At 41.5% G+C, this 18929-nt stretch overlaps 1 protein-coding gene across 4 annotated transcripts in view; it reads right to left on the bottom strand.

The window, feature by feature from the left end:
• The window catches only part of SGCD (sarcoglycan delta), a 302620-nt gene that overhangs the window by 227662 nt on the left and 56029 nt on the right, over positions 1 to 18929 (bottom strand). The gene's annotated exons all lie outside the window — the stretch shown is intronic.

The raw sequence follows: 18929 nt of genomic DNA, 5'->3' as shown, positions 1-18929 counted from the left end.
TTGCATTTAAGCAGCTGGTAGTGATTTTCAGCAAGGAAAGTTAAAACCTTCTTTCTATTATCCAACAAAGCAGTAATGATTTTTTGTTAATCCAAAGGGGGGAAAAAAAAAGAAAGCAGTTTTATTCACATACAAGGTATTGAAAAGAGAAAGGGAAGAATCAGCTGGGATGTGAAGTTATCCTGCAAGTAATGCCACATGCAAAACCCACTGCAATAAATAGGCCAAGCACAAAGACAAATTTTACTCATCTACCTCACTAACAGCTGCATGGAAGCAATTTGTTTCATATTCTTCCAACCTTCTCCAGGGTCCTTCCCCTCTCTGTAGCACCAGTACTGTAATAGTGCATGAAGCAACACTATGTGAATATTCAGTGGAGCAATCTTGTTTTGAGATGGGATTTCTGGTTTAAATTTAATCTCTGTTTTGCTTGAGAAGATAAAGCCAATTAAGGGCTGGAAGAGAAGGCAGAAACTCCTTGACACTGAAACCATCTCCCTACAGACTCTACCAGATTTCAGTCCCCCACCTCCTGAGCTCACTATGGCCATTGGCAGAGGTTGCTTCCATAAAGTCACGTGGATAATAAGACTCCAAATAGTTACAGATTTTAAACAAATACAGTACTGTAACCACCATGTCCACCCTACAAAAAAAGTTAAAAAAGAGACAGGCATTCAACACAAGCAGCATCCATAGACATCCCCACCCATTCATTGTACTGAAACCCGAGGCAAGAAGTTCAGACCACAGTCTAAGCCACACAAAGCTAAGGCCAGATAAAATAAACATCAATAAGAGCAAGCAGCAGGATCCATATTTCCTTGCTCAGCACTCAGCTGCCTAAAAGGAAAACACTGCAGAAGATGGCAGGATCCAACCATCCCTAGGCCTCTCGAAGACAGCAGCTCTAGATGACTATGGACGGGCAGATGGATGCATATGGGAGAGAGACCATCAGAGTGCCTAGAAGGCCTAACGGCACATGAGGGACCAGGGATACAACCCTGGGGGATGCTACGCAACACTATTTGTACTGTGCTGGCACATATTAGATAAACAGAGCAGAGAGTCAGTGCAACCACCCAGCCAGGTCTGGACAACAGTGATGTGAGATGGGAGAAACACGCACCGAGGCCATAAATTTATGGGATGGGAAGAGAAGTCTCTTCAGCACAATATTTACTGCCTACTCAGTATTTTTTTTTTTTTCTTTATTTTCCTATGTTTGTTTGACCTTGAATACTCCCTGTTCAGTATTCCCTGAGCAGTCCAGAGCTCTCTTTCAGTACCCAGCAAGCCTTAGTCCTTCCAGGCTTGCAGGTGAAGGTGTTTTGCCTGCTCTAACATCAGGCACCAAATATGGCAGCTCCCTTCTTTCCATAATGCACAAGATAAGGCTGTAACAACAGGCTCTAAAGCCCTCCACATACACACAACAGATGATTATTCATTAAAAGTCAACATGTAACGTTTATATCATCCCAGCCACACGGAGAGGATGAAGTGCCTCCCCCAGGCAGCATCACCTCACTTAATTCACAGTGGGCCACTTTGCACCGCTTCCGATAAAACCTGCAGTTGCTGGCATCCTTTGCATTTCAAGCTAGTTTTTCCTCTTTCATAAACAGCGTTCAGAAAGGAGACGAAGGCATACACAGCAATCCTGCTAACGCTGCAGAACGCGCTCACCTTTTTCACATGCGTACCCAAAGGTATTTTTCCATGAGATAATATTTTGCAGGCTCTTTTGGACCTGCAGAAAAAGGGTTTCGGTGAAATAAAAACATCTCTTATCTTAAAACAACTGTCAGTTTAGGAAACAATTGACTGAGCGGCAACTGTGCCCTGGGTACATGCGTTGTTTGGTATAAAGGCACTCCCTTCAACAGGATCCCAGAAGTCCAATTAGTTTGTGAGCATCTACCTCCTGCTGACCCCTCCTGGCAGACACCCCCTGCAGTATTCGTGCTTTTCAGAATTGCATCTGGGCTAGAAATACTGGATAATTATTTTTAACACAGCAACCATCAGCATTCCCAGCCTTTCTGGACTTCTGTGCATTCATCATATTCAGCAAGGAGAGCACTCTAGATTAATACAGCGATACTGAAATAGCGATGGAGAGATAAGCGGCACAAATTGAACAAACGGTAGATGAGAAGGCTTTTAGGCACATTCCTGATTCATTCTTACATATTGCCCACATCACCTCAACACACATTCGTACTTAATCATCTGTTGTACCCTGCAAAGATAAAGTCATATGGCCAGATCGCAGCTTTAGTTATACTGAACTGGTCTGATTTACAACAGCTGAGAATCAAGCCCCGAAGCTCAGGACAGACTCTGTTATCTTTATTTCATCTCCTGGATGAAGACCAGACCGCACTCACTGAGATGATTCACTCACTGCCTCGCTCCTGGGCTCACAGCCCCCAACCGCTCACACTGGAAGCACAGCAGTACCTCCCAGTGTATTACTGAGAGGAACAGCCTATTTCCCAAAGCTCAGGGTGGGCTTTGCAGTGGCTGTGTGTGAAACAGATCCTGAGGCAGACTATGGAGGAAGACCGTGATGAAAGACCACAGCTCTCTGGGGAGCATCTGTGCACCTTGTGCTGTCTGCCATGATGGACTGCAGCACAGCTCCCTCACTGCAAGCTGACCTGAAAAGAATAAATAGCAAAATCTCAGGACTGCTCCATGGGGTCCAAAGCAAACTTGGATGACTTTCTATGTAGCTTGAATGTGCCCAAAGCCATTGTTGAGATTGCCAGCTTCTAGAAATAGAGATGAAAGCCAGGAGCTGAGGCATCCCCAGCAGCACAGCTAGGTTTGCAGCCTAGCACACCAGTACCAGGGAAGGACAGCACTGACCCAGCAACAGATAAACACTCTAAGGAGGAAACTGGCTGTTACTGCAGCATTCACTGGAGCCTGAAGGAAATCAATTCTCCTCCTAACTCCCTCCATTCTGCCTCAAAGCCCTACGAACAGACACCACTGAGACTGAGCCTGGAATCCCAGAGACACACAAAAGCACGTTCTACAGACATTCACACTTTGAGCACTGAGTGCCAGCACTAATCTGAGCATAAATATATATTGCAGTTGAAGTGTACACACATTCAACAATTTTCAAAGGTGATCAGCCACCCCAACCCAACTCTCTGAAGCATAGCTTGTAGGATCCCAATTGCTAGGCAGCTTGCACCAAGGTACTCATTTGTCTCCTCTCTGTGATTCTTGAATTGTTAAACATGAAAGAGAGCAGTAATTCAGTATTGTTCCATCGCTTATAAAAGCCAAGCAGAAAAAAAAAAAGAAACACATCAAAAATAATCTAGGCCAGTTCATTTGACTTATGCATGCAATACAAAACGCAACAAGTGCCTTTCAAGCTGTCTCACTTATGATAACACAAAAGTTGCTGATGGAATGAGAATTCCCAGGTAGTTATCAGGGCATTTTGCATATCATTTGTACTTCATGCTGCATTAGTAACTCTCACATCATGTCAGCAGCTTGAAAAAAAAAAAGGCAAAAAACCAACAATGAATTACATCTCTCCCAGTTTTTATTCTGCTTTTACTGAGTAATCTCATCTCTTATCTCAAATGATTCTGCATTCAATGCAAAATGCTTTTTCTTTCCTAACGTAAAAAAGAAACCCAACTCCTCTGAATTATCCCAGTTTACTCAAATAGTCATCAACAGCAGAAACAGCTGGTGATCAGATCTCCAAAGTATGCAAGCTGCATCAGACTACTAGTTACCACACTACTAGCAAACCAGATGAAACCAAAGTTAAGGCCACCTTCTGCTCTTGAACTGCATGAGAAGGAAGAGGATCCAGCATCCCACAGGTGAGACAGATACACAGAGCTGCATTTCAACAGCCAAAGGTGACGCCATCGAGAAAAATACATTTTTGGATGATAACCCTGACTTCAAATCCCTGTACAACACAGCTTCTGGAAAGAGAACTGACTGCCATGGCCAGAACTTGCATCATATAACCTCAACCAGCCATGACATTAAATAGGGATGAGATTTTTCTTTGGATGAACTGCTCTCAGGCAGGTGGGGTTTCTGTTGTCTGTTCCAGCACACTATAAAAATTCCTCCCACTATCTGACAAAAACCTGTGAGGTTTGTGGGGTGTTTTTTTCTTTCTTCCTAGATGCTTTTAACATATACAACGTATTACATTCATCCCAGTGAGCACAGATCCTGTGAAAGGGAAAGGGGAAAAAAAAACCAAACAACAACCACTTGTTCTTATGAAGATTATCATTAAGTTGTAGTTTCTGAAATGTAAAGGAAGTTTCATGCTACCTCCTATATCAAGTGGGCTGGACACAAACAGTCTTAAATCAGATGCTGAAAAACCACATTATAAAACAGAAGAGTAGAAATAAAAAAAGAATTCAAGCAACTGTTGCTAATCTAGAAAGTTACAAGTAAGAAACCAGGACACACACACACAATGGAAACAAAAAAGAAAACTGATCTTAGTAGCTATTGGACTGCGGGCAATGAAAGAACATTCAAACAGATTTAACTGCCTTTCCACACAAAATACTTCGAAGCAAATAAGTAAATCTCCACCACTGAAGATTTTTAAGAACAAGTCAGTTATCTGTCAGGACAAGCTAAGAAGGGCAGGTCCTGCCTTCAAGGCAAGGGCATGAACAGCCTGAGCTCCTCCTATCCCTTCTGACCTTGTTCTTTTATGTGCAAGGTGTCACAATGAGAGGAATTCACGTGCACAGCACCTGTTCAGAACTTCAGGCTAATAACTGGCTGATACCCAGGATACCAAACAGTGCTTATAGCAGCACTGTGATACAGTGGCTTCTCTTTCTGCCTTTCTGTATTTAGGGGGGGGTCTTTAGTAACATAACAGACTTGAAAAGATAGTAAGAAAGGTTAATTATGAACAGTCCCAGGTTTGCAGAAGTGCCCCTTTTCTGTTGGAATTATGCCATTTCATAACCAGCTGTGGACATTCACATACACAAATTTCCAGGGTAAACACATAAGTACATCAAAGGAAAGACTACCATGCAATGTGAGGCAGGTGGGATGGAGCAAAGGAGTGCACGTATGCCCTGATAACCACTTGGGAATTCTCATTCCATCTTTAGCTTAGGAAACTAAAGATAGACAAAACATTTATACATTACAGCCTCAATCAGGCTTCTGCATCGAGTTTTAAATTATTTCCTGAAGGATCTTTTGAAATCCCATGAAAACCAGGGAAGTTTTAGGTTGAGCAACCATCCATTTAATTCCAGCACATTGAAAGTGATGTAATTGAACCACCTGACTACATCCTGTGCCTTTATTTGATGTATTGGAACTGCGTTAAATATGAGTGGCCATATTGCTTGGACTAGTCAAAAAGAAGTTACACACTGGAAAAAATATAACAGTAAACTTCAGGAAAAGATGCCATGTGGAAACGGTTTTCCTTTCCCATTCACTGCACATGCATTTTGACGACAACGACACATTTAGATGAATAAGAACAATTTTGCACCATTAGGGAAGCCTTAAACAACCCCTGACTGCTTATACCGTCATCTCGTAGGCTCTGGCTAAATTGCAGTTATTTTTTCAAAACAAAACTATGAGGCCTCTGATATAATAGAGCAATTTGAGCAGCGAAGAATACAACACCTGTAATTCAATTTCATGGCAGCTGGTTTCACAACATGTTTCTATAACACTGTTATGATATAGGAAACTTCTCTCAGAGCGTAGCAATTCTTCTTTAAGTAAGCCAGGCTCTCAAGAGAAAAGCGGGCTTTAAGTAGACAAATACTATAAGCAATAAGCAATTTGTATCTCCATGCCAGTCCTTTCACGTCTATCTCCAGTTAGTCCAACACTCTTCTGAGAGTTTAAGATTTCAGTTTATATTTCATACTGAGAGGCTCTTGTCAGAAAAGGTAACAATAAAAGTCACCCAAGATCTGTAACCTTGAGTAAGTTTCCAAGCAGAGGAGCACAGAAGAGCTTCCGTTCCCATTCATCTTTCCTACAGCAGCCACCACATACCAAAAAAAAGCTGTAAATCCCAGGCATACGACCTTCCCAAAAAGTCAAGGAGGGAGCAGGGGAAGATGAAGATATCAATAATGACTCGTCAGTGCAAGGAGCACAGCAAAAACATTCTTCCAAAAAGAGAAGTCTAGCACTGGCTCAAAATCCTACAGCTGAACTGCACTCTACTGTGAACCTTCCTCATCCTACACGCAAATAATTAGGTCACTTTCTTTTAAGAGGAAAATTCTCTAGAGAATAAGGTCACGTACACAAAAATAGAAATGTTTATAAAGAACATTCTACTTTATTCAGTAGTGATCCCTGCTAGCATCGCTTTACATACTCAAATTAGGAGGAAACAAAACATCCAAACAGGCAACCCCTTGCAGGCTTGATGACTAGATTAAACACCAAAACAGTGCTTCTACGAGGGTTTTACAGAGGTAGACCTTATGATGAACTCTTCCATCTTCTCTCCCCAGCTGTCTGTTTTTCATGTGTCCCTCTCCTACACCATGGCAGAGGTTTGGACTTTGGTTCTATTCTGTGCTACCAATTAACCCCAAAGCAGAAAACTATAACCAGAAATGCATTAGTAGTTTCACGTCTGTTTAAACTTACACTTTATGACATTTCAAACAGAAATATATACATATATATATTGCCTTGGGTATCAAAAATTCAGTTTCAAGATTTATCAACAATTCAATATTGATGTTCCCCGTTTGTAAAGAAAATGACTTAAGGTGTCTGAACTCTAAGCATATCATCATTAAGACCTCAGTTTGAGAAAGGCTCTTCCAGTTCACTCTTCTTAATTTTTACATTATCAGGAATCAAAAGTGGCAGGTATCCTGAAAAGACATGAAGAAAGAAGATCCCTTCTGTTTGCCCACTTCAGGAAACCCATGAAGAGAGATACTAGGCAGGAGAGCAAGAGCTAATGAAAATTGTTGTACCAACCTGTGTCATTACTGAGCAACAATTAATCACCTCTGTAGTTAGTTACCCTCAAGGCAGTAATCACTACTAGAAACATACACATAGGAAATAAGAGTCAACTGAACTAATTTAATCCCCTCTCCAAACGTTGATTTGGATGTTTCTACATGCTACATCAGGCTGAGCATCAAAGCTTCAGTAGGGCTGTTCTTTGAACTCAATAGGAAACTTGTAGCCTTTCTATCTGAAGACATTTCATTTCTCTTCAGCAGTGACTTCTTCCTATAGCCCTTAAATTAGATTGGCACACTATCCACCACTAGAAACATGAGGAAAACTACAGATGAACTGGACTGTGTTGAGCTTCTAACAGTATGTGACACTTTGCTACGTCTCAAATGCAAAATATTAAGTAGATCTAATACACAGTGCTCTGGGGATGAAAATACAACTTCAAAGAGATAAGATTTAGAAGTTACTATAAACCCACTGGCATTTAAACTAATTTGGTAGTATAATGCACACATCCTGATGAGGACCATGGTACTCATCAGGAGCCTGCAGGAAACCAGGGTTTCCCTCATCTATTTCAGATAGGGCTAACCACATTCCCTCTCACCCAGCTATGAGATAATTACTCAAACTGAGCTGAAGCTCCTTCTGGAGTCAGCAGAGAAAAACCACCCCATCCAGCATACACTGCATTATATATTATGTCCTACGATAGAAGTTTAAGGCAGAGGGGTTCAACTGCATCTGGATGTTTGACTGCTTCCAACAACTACAGGGGGAATACAGAAAACTGACTAGGCTAAGCAAGATCAATCCTGTCTTTTTACTGCAAGTTAATCTAAGCTGGGTATGGATCTTCCTGCATCTTAAACCTGCAGGTAGAAGCCGGGATGCCACATCTCCATCATTCACACTGTCCACAGTCAACTTGGAATGAAATATGCAGAAGAGGCTGTCTTCAATAGCATATGGTATAATAAAATATTAATTTCAAACAAAGCTTTGCAATATTGATTCAATAACAGCAATAAAAAGGCTGTATATATCCTGAAGGGGTTTTTTTTTTTGTGATCAAATTTGTCTTATAAGCACACTGATTTACAGAAAGTCACCATGCAGCCCCATCATCACTAAGCAGTTACAGCAGTAACAAAAGTACATAAAAAAAGCCAGAACAGAACAAAGTATCCTTGATCTCGGTTGAGAACACAAAGCAAAGAAAGCCTCACCAACTGATACAGCTTTACACAAAATATAGCATTTACTGAATATTTCACTTTTTCAGGGCTCTCAATCATTTAGCTTGTTGTCATCTTCCCTCACTGTCAGGCCTGATGCTGATTAAAAATTACTATCCCAAGCCCATCTCCCTCATCGAGCTCCTATGGTATGTCTTTTACAGGAGACCTTGGTGTCAACCACTACAAGAGTTTCTTCCCTTCTTCTAGCAGAACAAAGAACCCAACCTGAATGAGGCAGGAAAACAGAGTTGCCTTTTATTTCCACACTAGTTGCTTCAGCTGAAAGGACAGGATTTGCAGGGGGCAAAGCCATCTCAAACAGCCCACGTTTTGAATTCTTAAAAGAGCCTTTCAAAGGTATAGTTCTTCTGTTGTCATGTCAAGCTTCTCTTTAAAAAGATGTGGGAGATGAAACCCCTTCCAGAGCCCAGAAGAGCTCTGCTGGCATTGCCAGGAGGAGGTGGGCAAAGAGCAGCATCTCTCACAATTAATTTAGCAGAAACAGAAACGTAATTACAAATGCTGCCTTTGTTTGAGAAAACACAGGCAGAATGTTGCTCCCACTGAAGGCACTGAGAGATGGGTCAGGTTCCTACTAGACAAGCATGCATTTCAAACAATGAGCCTTCACTGTCTGCTGGCATAAAGCATCACCCCAGTTTATATGTCATACAAATGACTATTTATTAACACAAACTCTGATCTTACTACTGTCACCGTCATTGACCAACTCATTAAAATGTTCATTTACTTTTAAGACAGCAACAATATAAAGCAGTTATACGCACATATTGCTCAGACTGGTAATATCAGGACAGAGACTGTTGTAGCAAGCATTTGCACAGCATCTAACTCCATCAGCCTCTGGCTTGCTTGCTTCCAGTCAGCACTTTTTGAGCTGTAACAATAACAAACAGAGAAAAAGATAAAGAAGAAAAAAAGAAACAAACCACCAAGAATAGCACATCTACTTTACAGATAAGGATCCGAGAGCCAGGGAAATTAAAACGTATGACCAGGGCTGTTCTTTAAGCACACAGCATAACTCTGTACTGACAGCAGCCAACAGGAGACCCACCTCAGTGTGTAGCCTGTAAGCGTACATTTTTTTCTCCAAGTTAAACTCCCTATATTTGTTCCCTTACATACTACGCAAATTAACTCTTTGCATTCTCATATCAAAAGCAATCTCAGACAACATCTATTTCAAGTTTCAAATCCGGTAATTTTCTGCCCCACTGCCCAGGTTCCTTGCACTATGAATCTTATACTCGCTGGTTTGGTTAAGTTTTGCAACTGCTTCATGAGCCAACCATGGCTGCAGAAAACATGCTACAGTTCAGGCAGGATTGGTACTACGTATTTACATCACTAACTCTGGCAGCCTCCCCAGTTTCTCAAGTTTGATTCAATCGCATCTCCTTAAATCTGATTAAATCCAGCCAGCCTCTCTAAATTATTATTCCTCATTGGTCCAGTGGTGCTAAACGCTCCCACATGTGACAGCACTCTAGCTTAAAAAAAAAAAAACAAAAAAAAACAACAAAACCAACAAACAGCTGCAAGGCCATAAAACCATCTTTAGCAAGCTGGTTACCTCCACGATAGATCTGCCAGCAGCAGCGAGAGCAATGCAAGTCATGTTTGCTGGTGTCTGCACCAGCAACAGATGGGCCACGTAGGACTGCAGGAGCCTGGAAGCAGCTCAGCCTGCGAATGAGAGCTCACACACAAGTATTCCAACACATCTTGCTCTGTACACACAGAAGCCTAACAGGCATGGCCTAAAAGCCAAGTGTTAAAAGTAAGACAATGAGTTGGAAACCCACACATGAGAAATAGAGCCGTTAGCTACAAAGCCTGTCGTGAAGAGGGCTGTTGTTCCAGCTGCAACCACAACTTACTGTATGCATTTGGACCACTTGGAAGCACACGCTTATTAAAGTAGGGCTTTTTTTTATTTCTTTTTCTAAACATTTTTATTAACTTTTTTTTTTCTTCAAAGAGTGTGCAAGATCCGAGCAGCCTTTCTACCACAAAAACAAAACGCTTCTCTCCATAATCCCAAACACTGCAGTGGGAGGAATCCAACCCCACCACCTCCCGCAGTGCAGTCTGTGGATAAAAGACCATCACATCTGGTATTATCTGCAGACCTTGGACCCCAAATTCATTTTTAGAAACATGATTGTGAATTTGCATCCACCTGCAATGAGCTGTAAGCTGAAGCAGACGAACTCCTGCCTGTTTCCCTGGTGCAGGTGGTCTCCTTCAGAAAATGTTCTGATCATTTCGCTAAATTAATGAGAACCAGATGGTTTTTACTCTTTTGTCTCCCTGAACTATTGTTCCCCAACTCATACAAGGCCACATACACATCTCAGTAGTCCCACAACAAAGATCAAAAATACTGAGAAAGATTTCAACGCAGGATCGAGCAGGGAGAATAAACATAAGAAAAATCCCTTGTAAAACAAAATATATTCCACTGGTCAAATTAAGAATTACTCCCTCGCTAAGCAAACAACAGATTTAGTGTTCTTTCCCATGCGCAGCCCCAAGTTTGACCTATTTATAACAGACACACAACAAACACGTGCAGATTTTTTCTTTTCCAAGAGCATATGCTCCTCAGCAATTGGAGAGTCTCTTGGAAAAAGAAATTATTAGCAGGTCATCAGAGATTGCTCTGCATGTTACTCAGCTGAGCGTTCCGTCTTCCAAAGGTAAACAGACTTTTCAGCCACAGCAGTAACACGATGCAGGCAATCACCAGTCACGTTGAATTGCCATCAAACCACTGACGTTCAGTAAATTAAAGGCCTTGTGCCATCAGCCACACTCAGGGCCTGTTTCAACCTGGGGATGTTCCATTACAGTTTTCAAAGGAGCTCCATCTTTTCAACTTGGAAAATTGCAAGCAATTGTATTCAGCAAGGAAATAATAGAAAACTCATACATGCCGGAGAATAAGAATGAGCAGTGTAGAAAATATCAAATAAAGACAAGGGTCTAGTGATGATAACAGCACAAAAGAAATCTCAGTGTAGACATATGGGGCATCCTGCTGCACGCAGAACCACTGCAATCCAAAGCAGCAGCATTCTTTGTAAAAGCAGTTGATATCATCTACCATGTATACTGGAGGCCAAGCAGCAGAAGGGACTTCTGTTTCCTCAAAGGACAAGTTTCTGCCACAGAAGCCTGACTGCCCATGTGCTCCTCCTGCTCAAACCTCTGTGCCCAACAGAGTTCAGCCAATGGAGATTTGCAATCCTCAACACTTAAGGATACTGAAGTTTCCATGCCCAGGGATGTGAAAACCAGTTTCACCCCTGTATGGTGGACCTCCTATACAAAGAGTCTCCTGGATGGTGTAACATCAGAATCTCAGCTAGGACTTGTAGCTTTACACATCTCCATAGTGTGCATTGCTCTTTCCTACTGGAAATCATTGAAAGAAAGAAAGCAGATTTGCTTCTGTAGTATCCTAATAAGAACGCTCCCAAGGTGGTCCTCAGAGAATTGTCCTCTTCAGAGACATCCTTTTCTTGGCACCTCTGACACACAGGAATAAAAGTAACATAAAACCCCAATGTATTTGCAGATCTGATTCATGAGCCACAAACTTCACTGCAACATTTCAAGCTTCAGTCAAACCAAACCCAATGACTCCGCTGCATCCTCAGCAGCATCACCTGCTGTCACAGGCACTTATGGTGATGCCTCACAAAAGATTTCCAACAGACAAGCACAAAACCCCCAAGCTTGGATTTCCTGTTATAGACATGTTGCTTTGTTTATTAGTGGATAATTTGTTTATTGTCCTTTTCTAAACTGAAACTCAAGAGGGGCTGTCAAGACTGAAAATTCAATCTAAACAGATTCAAGTAAAAACACTTGTTCTGCAGAGGATCCAGTGGTTATTGGAGAATGGTAGCTGGCACCTGTGGTCTTTGCTAAGGCCATTTCAGACAGTGATGAAAGAGACAGCGGGATGGGCTGGCACAAGGTGTCACATTTGCTTGATAGAGTGGTCCAAGTGTCACAGACCTGCAGGCTGTCATTCATTAATGGTCTGTGTTGCTGCAGAGCAGGAGGCACATGCCACACAGCAAAGCACAGTGCTTGCATGAGCCCAAGCTGCTCAACAGGAAGCATTCACCTGTGTGCTCTCAAACTTCAATAAAAATCACATCTCTTCAGGAAGTTATTTTTATATATGAATGTGTATACACACGCATATATATAACATATTACTGGCAAAGAGCATAGGGTGCCGAAGCGCACAACTACCAAACTGTCATTCCATATTGCATGAAAAAATTCTGCAATTCTTATGGATAAACGACTCATAAAACATTTCTTCAGGCTATTTAATTCATCAGCTAGCTGGACAGAAAATATGCTAGGATGTTAATTTAACAGAATTATTCCTCTCTCATAAGGTAAATGTTAGATGAAGATCATTAGGCAGGCTGGCAACCCTGTCAGCTTCCTTCTGCCAGTCAAACCCACAAAGAAAAGGAGCTGCTAAAGAGGATCTGGCAACCCAGAGGCTCACAGCCTTCTTTGAGCAGACACTTTAGTTGCCACATTTCCCATACTTCTGGAGCTCGTTTGAACTTGTTACTTTACCCTGTAATTTCATTTCCTTATCCTTTAAGAATATGATTTCAAAAGTCAAACATCCACATGAAAATCCATCAATACATCCATAAGAAAAACAAAACCTTCTACATAAACGCTGTTGTGTGTGTCACATCACAGCCAGGCATCCTATTCTTGGCCATAAACTTGATAGCACATCATCAAGCAAAATAACTGCCACAAATTCCGTTAGTCTTTTTCCCCACAGGAAGTGTTATTACTTATAAGTAGATCTTGACCTTGCAAATAAACTAACAAAGGCAGGACGTAGTTTAAGAAACAGCCCAGAGTTTCTAGCAGCCACGTGACCGAAGGGTATATTCCTCTTTGGTTATAACAGAATCAAAGCAATGCCGTACCTTCATCTCCATCTTCAAATGCAAAAATCCCTACCACAGAAATACTCTGTGCGCTCAACTCACTGCAGTGTGATAATGTGACAAAGCAATATTGATGCTATAGGTGCGTTATTTGTAGCAACAATAAGCCATATGTGTCCAAACTCGCCCTAAACTTCCAAGCTGAAAGGATGGTACATGAACTGAAGTGGGTTTCATTTCCCATGTCTCAGTCCTCTTTCTAGATCTTTCCTTTTTTGTTCTCTTAAGAACATGATAAATTCCTACAGCAGGGTTTATAATTTCCTGAGTGTCCAGTACCAGTACAGTCTCCAGAGATATTTCTTCATCATCTAACATCACCATCTCCCTACCTGCGCTGACCACGAGGGTACAATGAAAAAATAAAATAGAATTAGTATGAATGCTAGTCAGTCTACTGTGAAATGGGAAAGAAAGAAGAAAAAAATAGGATACTCAATTCACATGTGGGGAAAAGAGTGAAAATGCAGATAGAGACCAATTCACTCCCTTTTCTTGTCCATTCAAAATGCTATAGGTTCTCAAGTCATTCACTCCACTGTTGAGCAGGCTTCTAAATGTGCATAAAACAACACAACATCTGGATTTTTATTCATCTATATCCTTCCCCAACATTAAGAATTCTTCTATTTAATGTAGCAGAGCTGAAGCCAATATAGCTCCCTTGTGTTTACTTATCTTCATGAAGAAGCTATTGAAGCATCTCAAAACTCACACCCCTCTGGGTCCTAAACAGGCTGACATGCATCTCTCCCCTTTCTATTCCATCTCTGTTCAATTGGGCCTGCATTATATTGTTGCTGTTTCACGTCTGAGCCCATGGCTGTTCAAAGCCTGACTGTTCTATGTGGATAGTGCTTTTGTATAAAAGATAATAAAATTTATTCAGCAGCTCTTAAAAGTCTCCTCACTCAGAAAAGCATGTGGGGAAAAACGGCCTTTCAAAGCTTTGAAGCTGTATTCCAAAACATCTGTTCATGTTTCAAGGAGTTTATAGCTCAGATCCCAGAGCTCGTATCAGTAGGTTGAAGAATCCTTCAAGCTCCGGTATAGCCATTTTCAAATGTCCTCTTGCAATCAAGCATATAGGCCTGAGCTTAAATACAAACTGTAATGCCTCTCCCTTTCTCCATCTTTTAGGGGCCTTTATCTAGTTCTTATGGCAGTCTTCGCCATAATCCCTGTTATTACTTCCCAGCAAGAAAGGTTTGGATTTCTTCAACATTAAAGATCCCAGCTGGAAAGTCAACAGTCAAACTGCATGTCACACAACAGCATTTAAATGGATGTATTAATCATCAACATGGCCACCTTAATATTTAGCACCAGTTGTAAAAGGTCTGCAAGAACACAAACAGCACACAAAAACACATAGGAACTGATGATCCTGTCCCACCCCACGGCTTGTTGCACTAAACATTCTGGAGAGCCACAAACACAGAACAACCTGGGACAAAACACAAACTCTTCCTCATCATATCAAAGCAACAAAAACTCAGCTTACAAGAAACAACCCTGCTATAAAGACTACAGTGACATCTCACACCAGCGTGCTCTGTGCTATTTCCCACAAAACAGACCACAAATTACTTCTACTACATGAAAAAAATAACGGCCGTTCTCTCCTCTTTGAGTTCCCCCCCAGGGAACCTGCTAGGATGAAAAATAAACACATCCCTCGTATTGCTGAGCATGAAAGTTACCTCGGCTTCAACAAAACAGAAAGCAGATGCTCTTTTCAAAAGCCATGAGACAGAAGTCAAATTAAAGACAACTCTCAGTTCAGCAGTCCTTTCAAGCTTTTTATTTTAGAGCATTAGCAACCACTAAGAACTTCTCAGGGAGGTCATTTCAATTTTATCTCTAGAGTGGATGGAAAGGACTGAGATGATGTTCACTGCTGGGCTAAAATAGATGAGGGAAAGTGTCTGCAAAGAGGTTTCACTCCTGCTTATGAGAGTAAACACTTGGGAGACAGAAGGCTGTTGACCCTGAAGGATGGTGTTGGCTTAAAAACAAGAGGGTGCTGTGCATAAATGTATACTAGATAACAGGAGGTTCTATACCAGGTCTTCATAGGGAGCAGTGGGAGTGAAGTGCTTGTTATTCCAAAAAGGACTTCGACCAGCTAATGAAAGGGCTCATGTGATGCCATTTTTCATAAACAGCACAAAAACTGACTCAAAAATCCTAGTGGTCCCTTTCCAGTCACACATTCAGCTGGTGAGGGGTCCACATGCACAAGGAGCAGAAAGGAAAGGTAATAGCAGACCCTGCGTGAAACTGTGGTCTGCTGATGAAAATGAGTTTTGCCAGGACAGCAGGAGAGCCTGATTTGCACTCAGTGTGCATAAGGTGGACTGCTACAGCTTTAGAAAACAAACACCGAGATACTCTTTTCTACACCATATGATGATGACTGACTCAGCCCAGCTGAAAAGGAGGCAGATAAAAAAAGAAACTAAGCTAATGACTTCACAGCCAGGTAACACAGCTCCCTGCAAAACCTGGTTTCCCACAGCAGTGAGAAAAAGAGACAGCAGACTTCAGCACTAACCTTCAACAAGAATAACTCTGCCCCTTTAAGCTTCTAGTGACCCTCCCTGAGCCAGGTCTGCAGCAGCCCATTGGGGATGTTTTGTCACTGAACTGCTATGGAGGAAAATGTAGAATTCTCAAGAAACAAACCAAGAGTAATTATCCCAAATGCATACGGCTGGTCATGGGCACACACCCTGCGATGCCTCCAGCCTCATGCAGAAATATTTGCCACCAGCACTTCAGTGCAACAAACTTCAGCAAAGCCCATTTCCTCACCCATGCATAAGAAGCAGCAGCTGTCAACACTACAGTGACAAGAATTAAGTCTTTAATCAGGAGTGGAATAGGACGCTGGGACATAACTCACCATTACTTTAATATTAACCCAGCGCCTGCTTAACCTACATTGCTTCTCAGTCATGCTTTTCACTTACACCCTGTGTTCCAATGAGTTTACAAAGCCTCTTCTGTTGGAAACTGCTGACTAATCTTTTAAAAGAGTTCCCAGATTGCAGAAGATGCTTTGCTTTCGTATTTTTCATCCATCATACCATATATACATATAGCTTTAGTGAATAGGCCTCAATTAAGTTTAATATAAGCACAGCACTATTTTCACAAAACCAAAACTTCTCTCATAATTTGGAATGATATTTTTAAAGGAATGCCAGAACCACCCAAGCAATTCTTAATCTACCTCCATGCCTCCCAGAAAGGCAATCTGTTGTGATCCAAAAACAATGACAGAAAGGAACCGTATCAACTACCTGATGCTCAGTCGTACGTTACATCATCATCTGCTACCCAGCAGTGTCTACATTTTCATTTTACATTGTCTAGCCTTAATTTCTTGCTGTTGATTATTCATATGCCTTTCTCTACTAAATTAGGGGCCTGTTATCTGTCACAGCGATACGCAGAGAAGAGCAAAGCACAGCCCTGCAATTCAGCCTGACAACGAGAGATAACTTTTCCTCATCCAACAGGAGCAGCCTCCAGTGCTGATGGAAAAGCATAGGGCTTTTATTTCAGCTGCACCCATTTATACCAATGGGAAAGATGACCCCTGTCTCCTCAGCAGCCGTTTACAATAGATGCCAAGGAAAATGACATTTCCAAGAGTATTTATTAATAAAATGTAAATTATAACGAAGCTGATGTCTAGCACTTATCTCACATTTCTTTTTCTCACCTTTCCAGACTATGTTCACAGTAATGAAGCAGACGTTCATTCTGCTCTTTATGCTCCATTCGAAATTTCTGTGCTTCTCTACAGCTGCTGCAGTCAGTGACTACATAAATGATGAAAAAGGTTAATATGAAATTACAATAAATCAATACAGTAGAGAAATATATTTTTCCTTAAGTCTACTAAATGAGTCCCATTCCTTTGCTTCATCTCCAGTCACCATTCATAAAGTGTATTCTCTTGTAAGCACGGTTTCTCATCAGAGAAAGCAAATTATTTTTTCTCTGAAGAGCCAATATTCACGCAATGCTGATGGATGCTAACATTCCTTACATCACAGTTTCCTATTTAGAAATCTTCTCCCACATACACATCCTGCCAGGCTGCGTTGGTGGCATAGCTTAAAATAAAAAGTTGCTCCTTCGCTATAGTCATGTACCATCTTTTCTTTCTTAATTTATTAAAAAGGAAAAGAAATCAGGAAGGATGTTTAAAATATGCAGCACATTTTCTTTAAACATCCTTCCCATTAGAAACTCAGTTGAGTATCAGAGAAAAGCTGTGAACTTACAGACCAACATCCCACAGAGGAAAAGGAAAATACTTCATCAAGCAGCTGAATTCAATGTCTGCAACATCAATGAGAACACATTACTAATGGGATTCCTAATGACTGCAGGGTTCATACTGCAGCATCTCAGGTTGGATGTGTGAGTATTTGGACACAAGTGTCATCATCCCTACACCACTTAGAGGACAGGAAATTCAAATACTCCAGGGCAGCAAATATCACTGTATTGAGACTGCCCACAGCAACAGATATGAACTGCAAAGAACTCTGTTTGAGGCATCTGGAGCTCTAGCTGTGTGCACACAAGCTGACCTGCCTGCATTTCAATGGGAATTTTGAGCTGACTTTAAGTCACTCACAAAAGTTGTGAGAATGAAGAACTGCACTGAAGTTGTTCTATAAAGGCAGCCAACAGAGAGGCATTCTTCTGTTAATGCAGTCATTACATGAGAACGATGTCAAATGCTAGCTTTCATGCCAGCTGAAACTTCGTCTTGGGGAAAACGTTCTTTGAAAGTTGCAATCACTCTCGCCGCACTGAAATCAAGCGTTTAAGCCAGACGAATTATTTTAGGTTTTGTTTGTGTTTTTCCTCCTTTAAACAAAGCCAAACTATCTTTTTTCTAAAATATAAGGATTCCACTTAGTGCTTCACACCAGGTACTCAAGACCAGTACTGCAACTTCCATCCAAACCTCAGTCTTGCAATACCTTCCCTCCCAGATTCTCAGCAATATTCCCTGTTTGACACTCAGTTCCCTACTTCCTTCTGCATTTTCCTCTGCAGTGCCATCTCCTCTTCCAGTTCCCAGTAAGGTCACTGCCTCCCAAATCTCTCCCCTAGGAGATCATTTGGACACAGACAGTTTTTAATTCCAAGCTCAGCTAAAAACATTTTGATAATGGAAATAATCCGTGGAGTATTTTAGACTGAAATGAAACGCATGGGGAAATACGGCCAGACTACCCCAAGCACAACTCCCCTTAAGCTGGTGTGACAATCAGAAGTAACGGCGCAATCAGAATCCCCTGCAGTTCCATCATTAATAAGACACTTTGCCTACAGTGCCTACAGCAGCCATGGAAAATTGCATCAAGGTTTGTATGGCATTTCATATTAACTGTGGGAGCAAGACTGAAGGTCAAAGCAAGTGCACTGCATCTGTCTAAATTTTTACCCATAGCATTGGAAGATGAAGCCAAGTCAGCCCAGAACTGAAGATGTAACATGAGATGGAAGAGATGGAGGATCTGAAATTCTGGAGCAGTTTTTAAGCAAGGTGTGGTGTATCTAAATCTAATAAACCTATAGCTCCAATGGAACGCGCAGCCATACGCAGTCA

This window comes from Excalfactoria chinensis, chromosome 13, assembly GCF_039878825.1.
Source record: "Excalfactoria chinensis isolate bCotChi1 chromosome 13, bCotChi1.hap2, whole genome shotgun sequence".
Classification (NCBI taxonomy): domain Eukaryota; kingdom Metazoa; phylum Chordata; class Aves; order Galliformes; family Phasianidae; genus Excalfactoria; species Excalfactoria chinensis.
The sequence above is the reverse complement of the archived record's forward strand: the minus strand, read 5'-3'. Positions and strand labels throughout refer to the sequence as shown.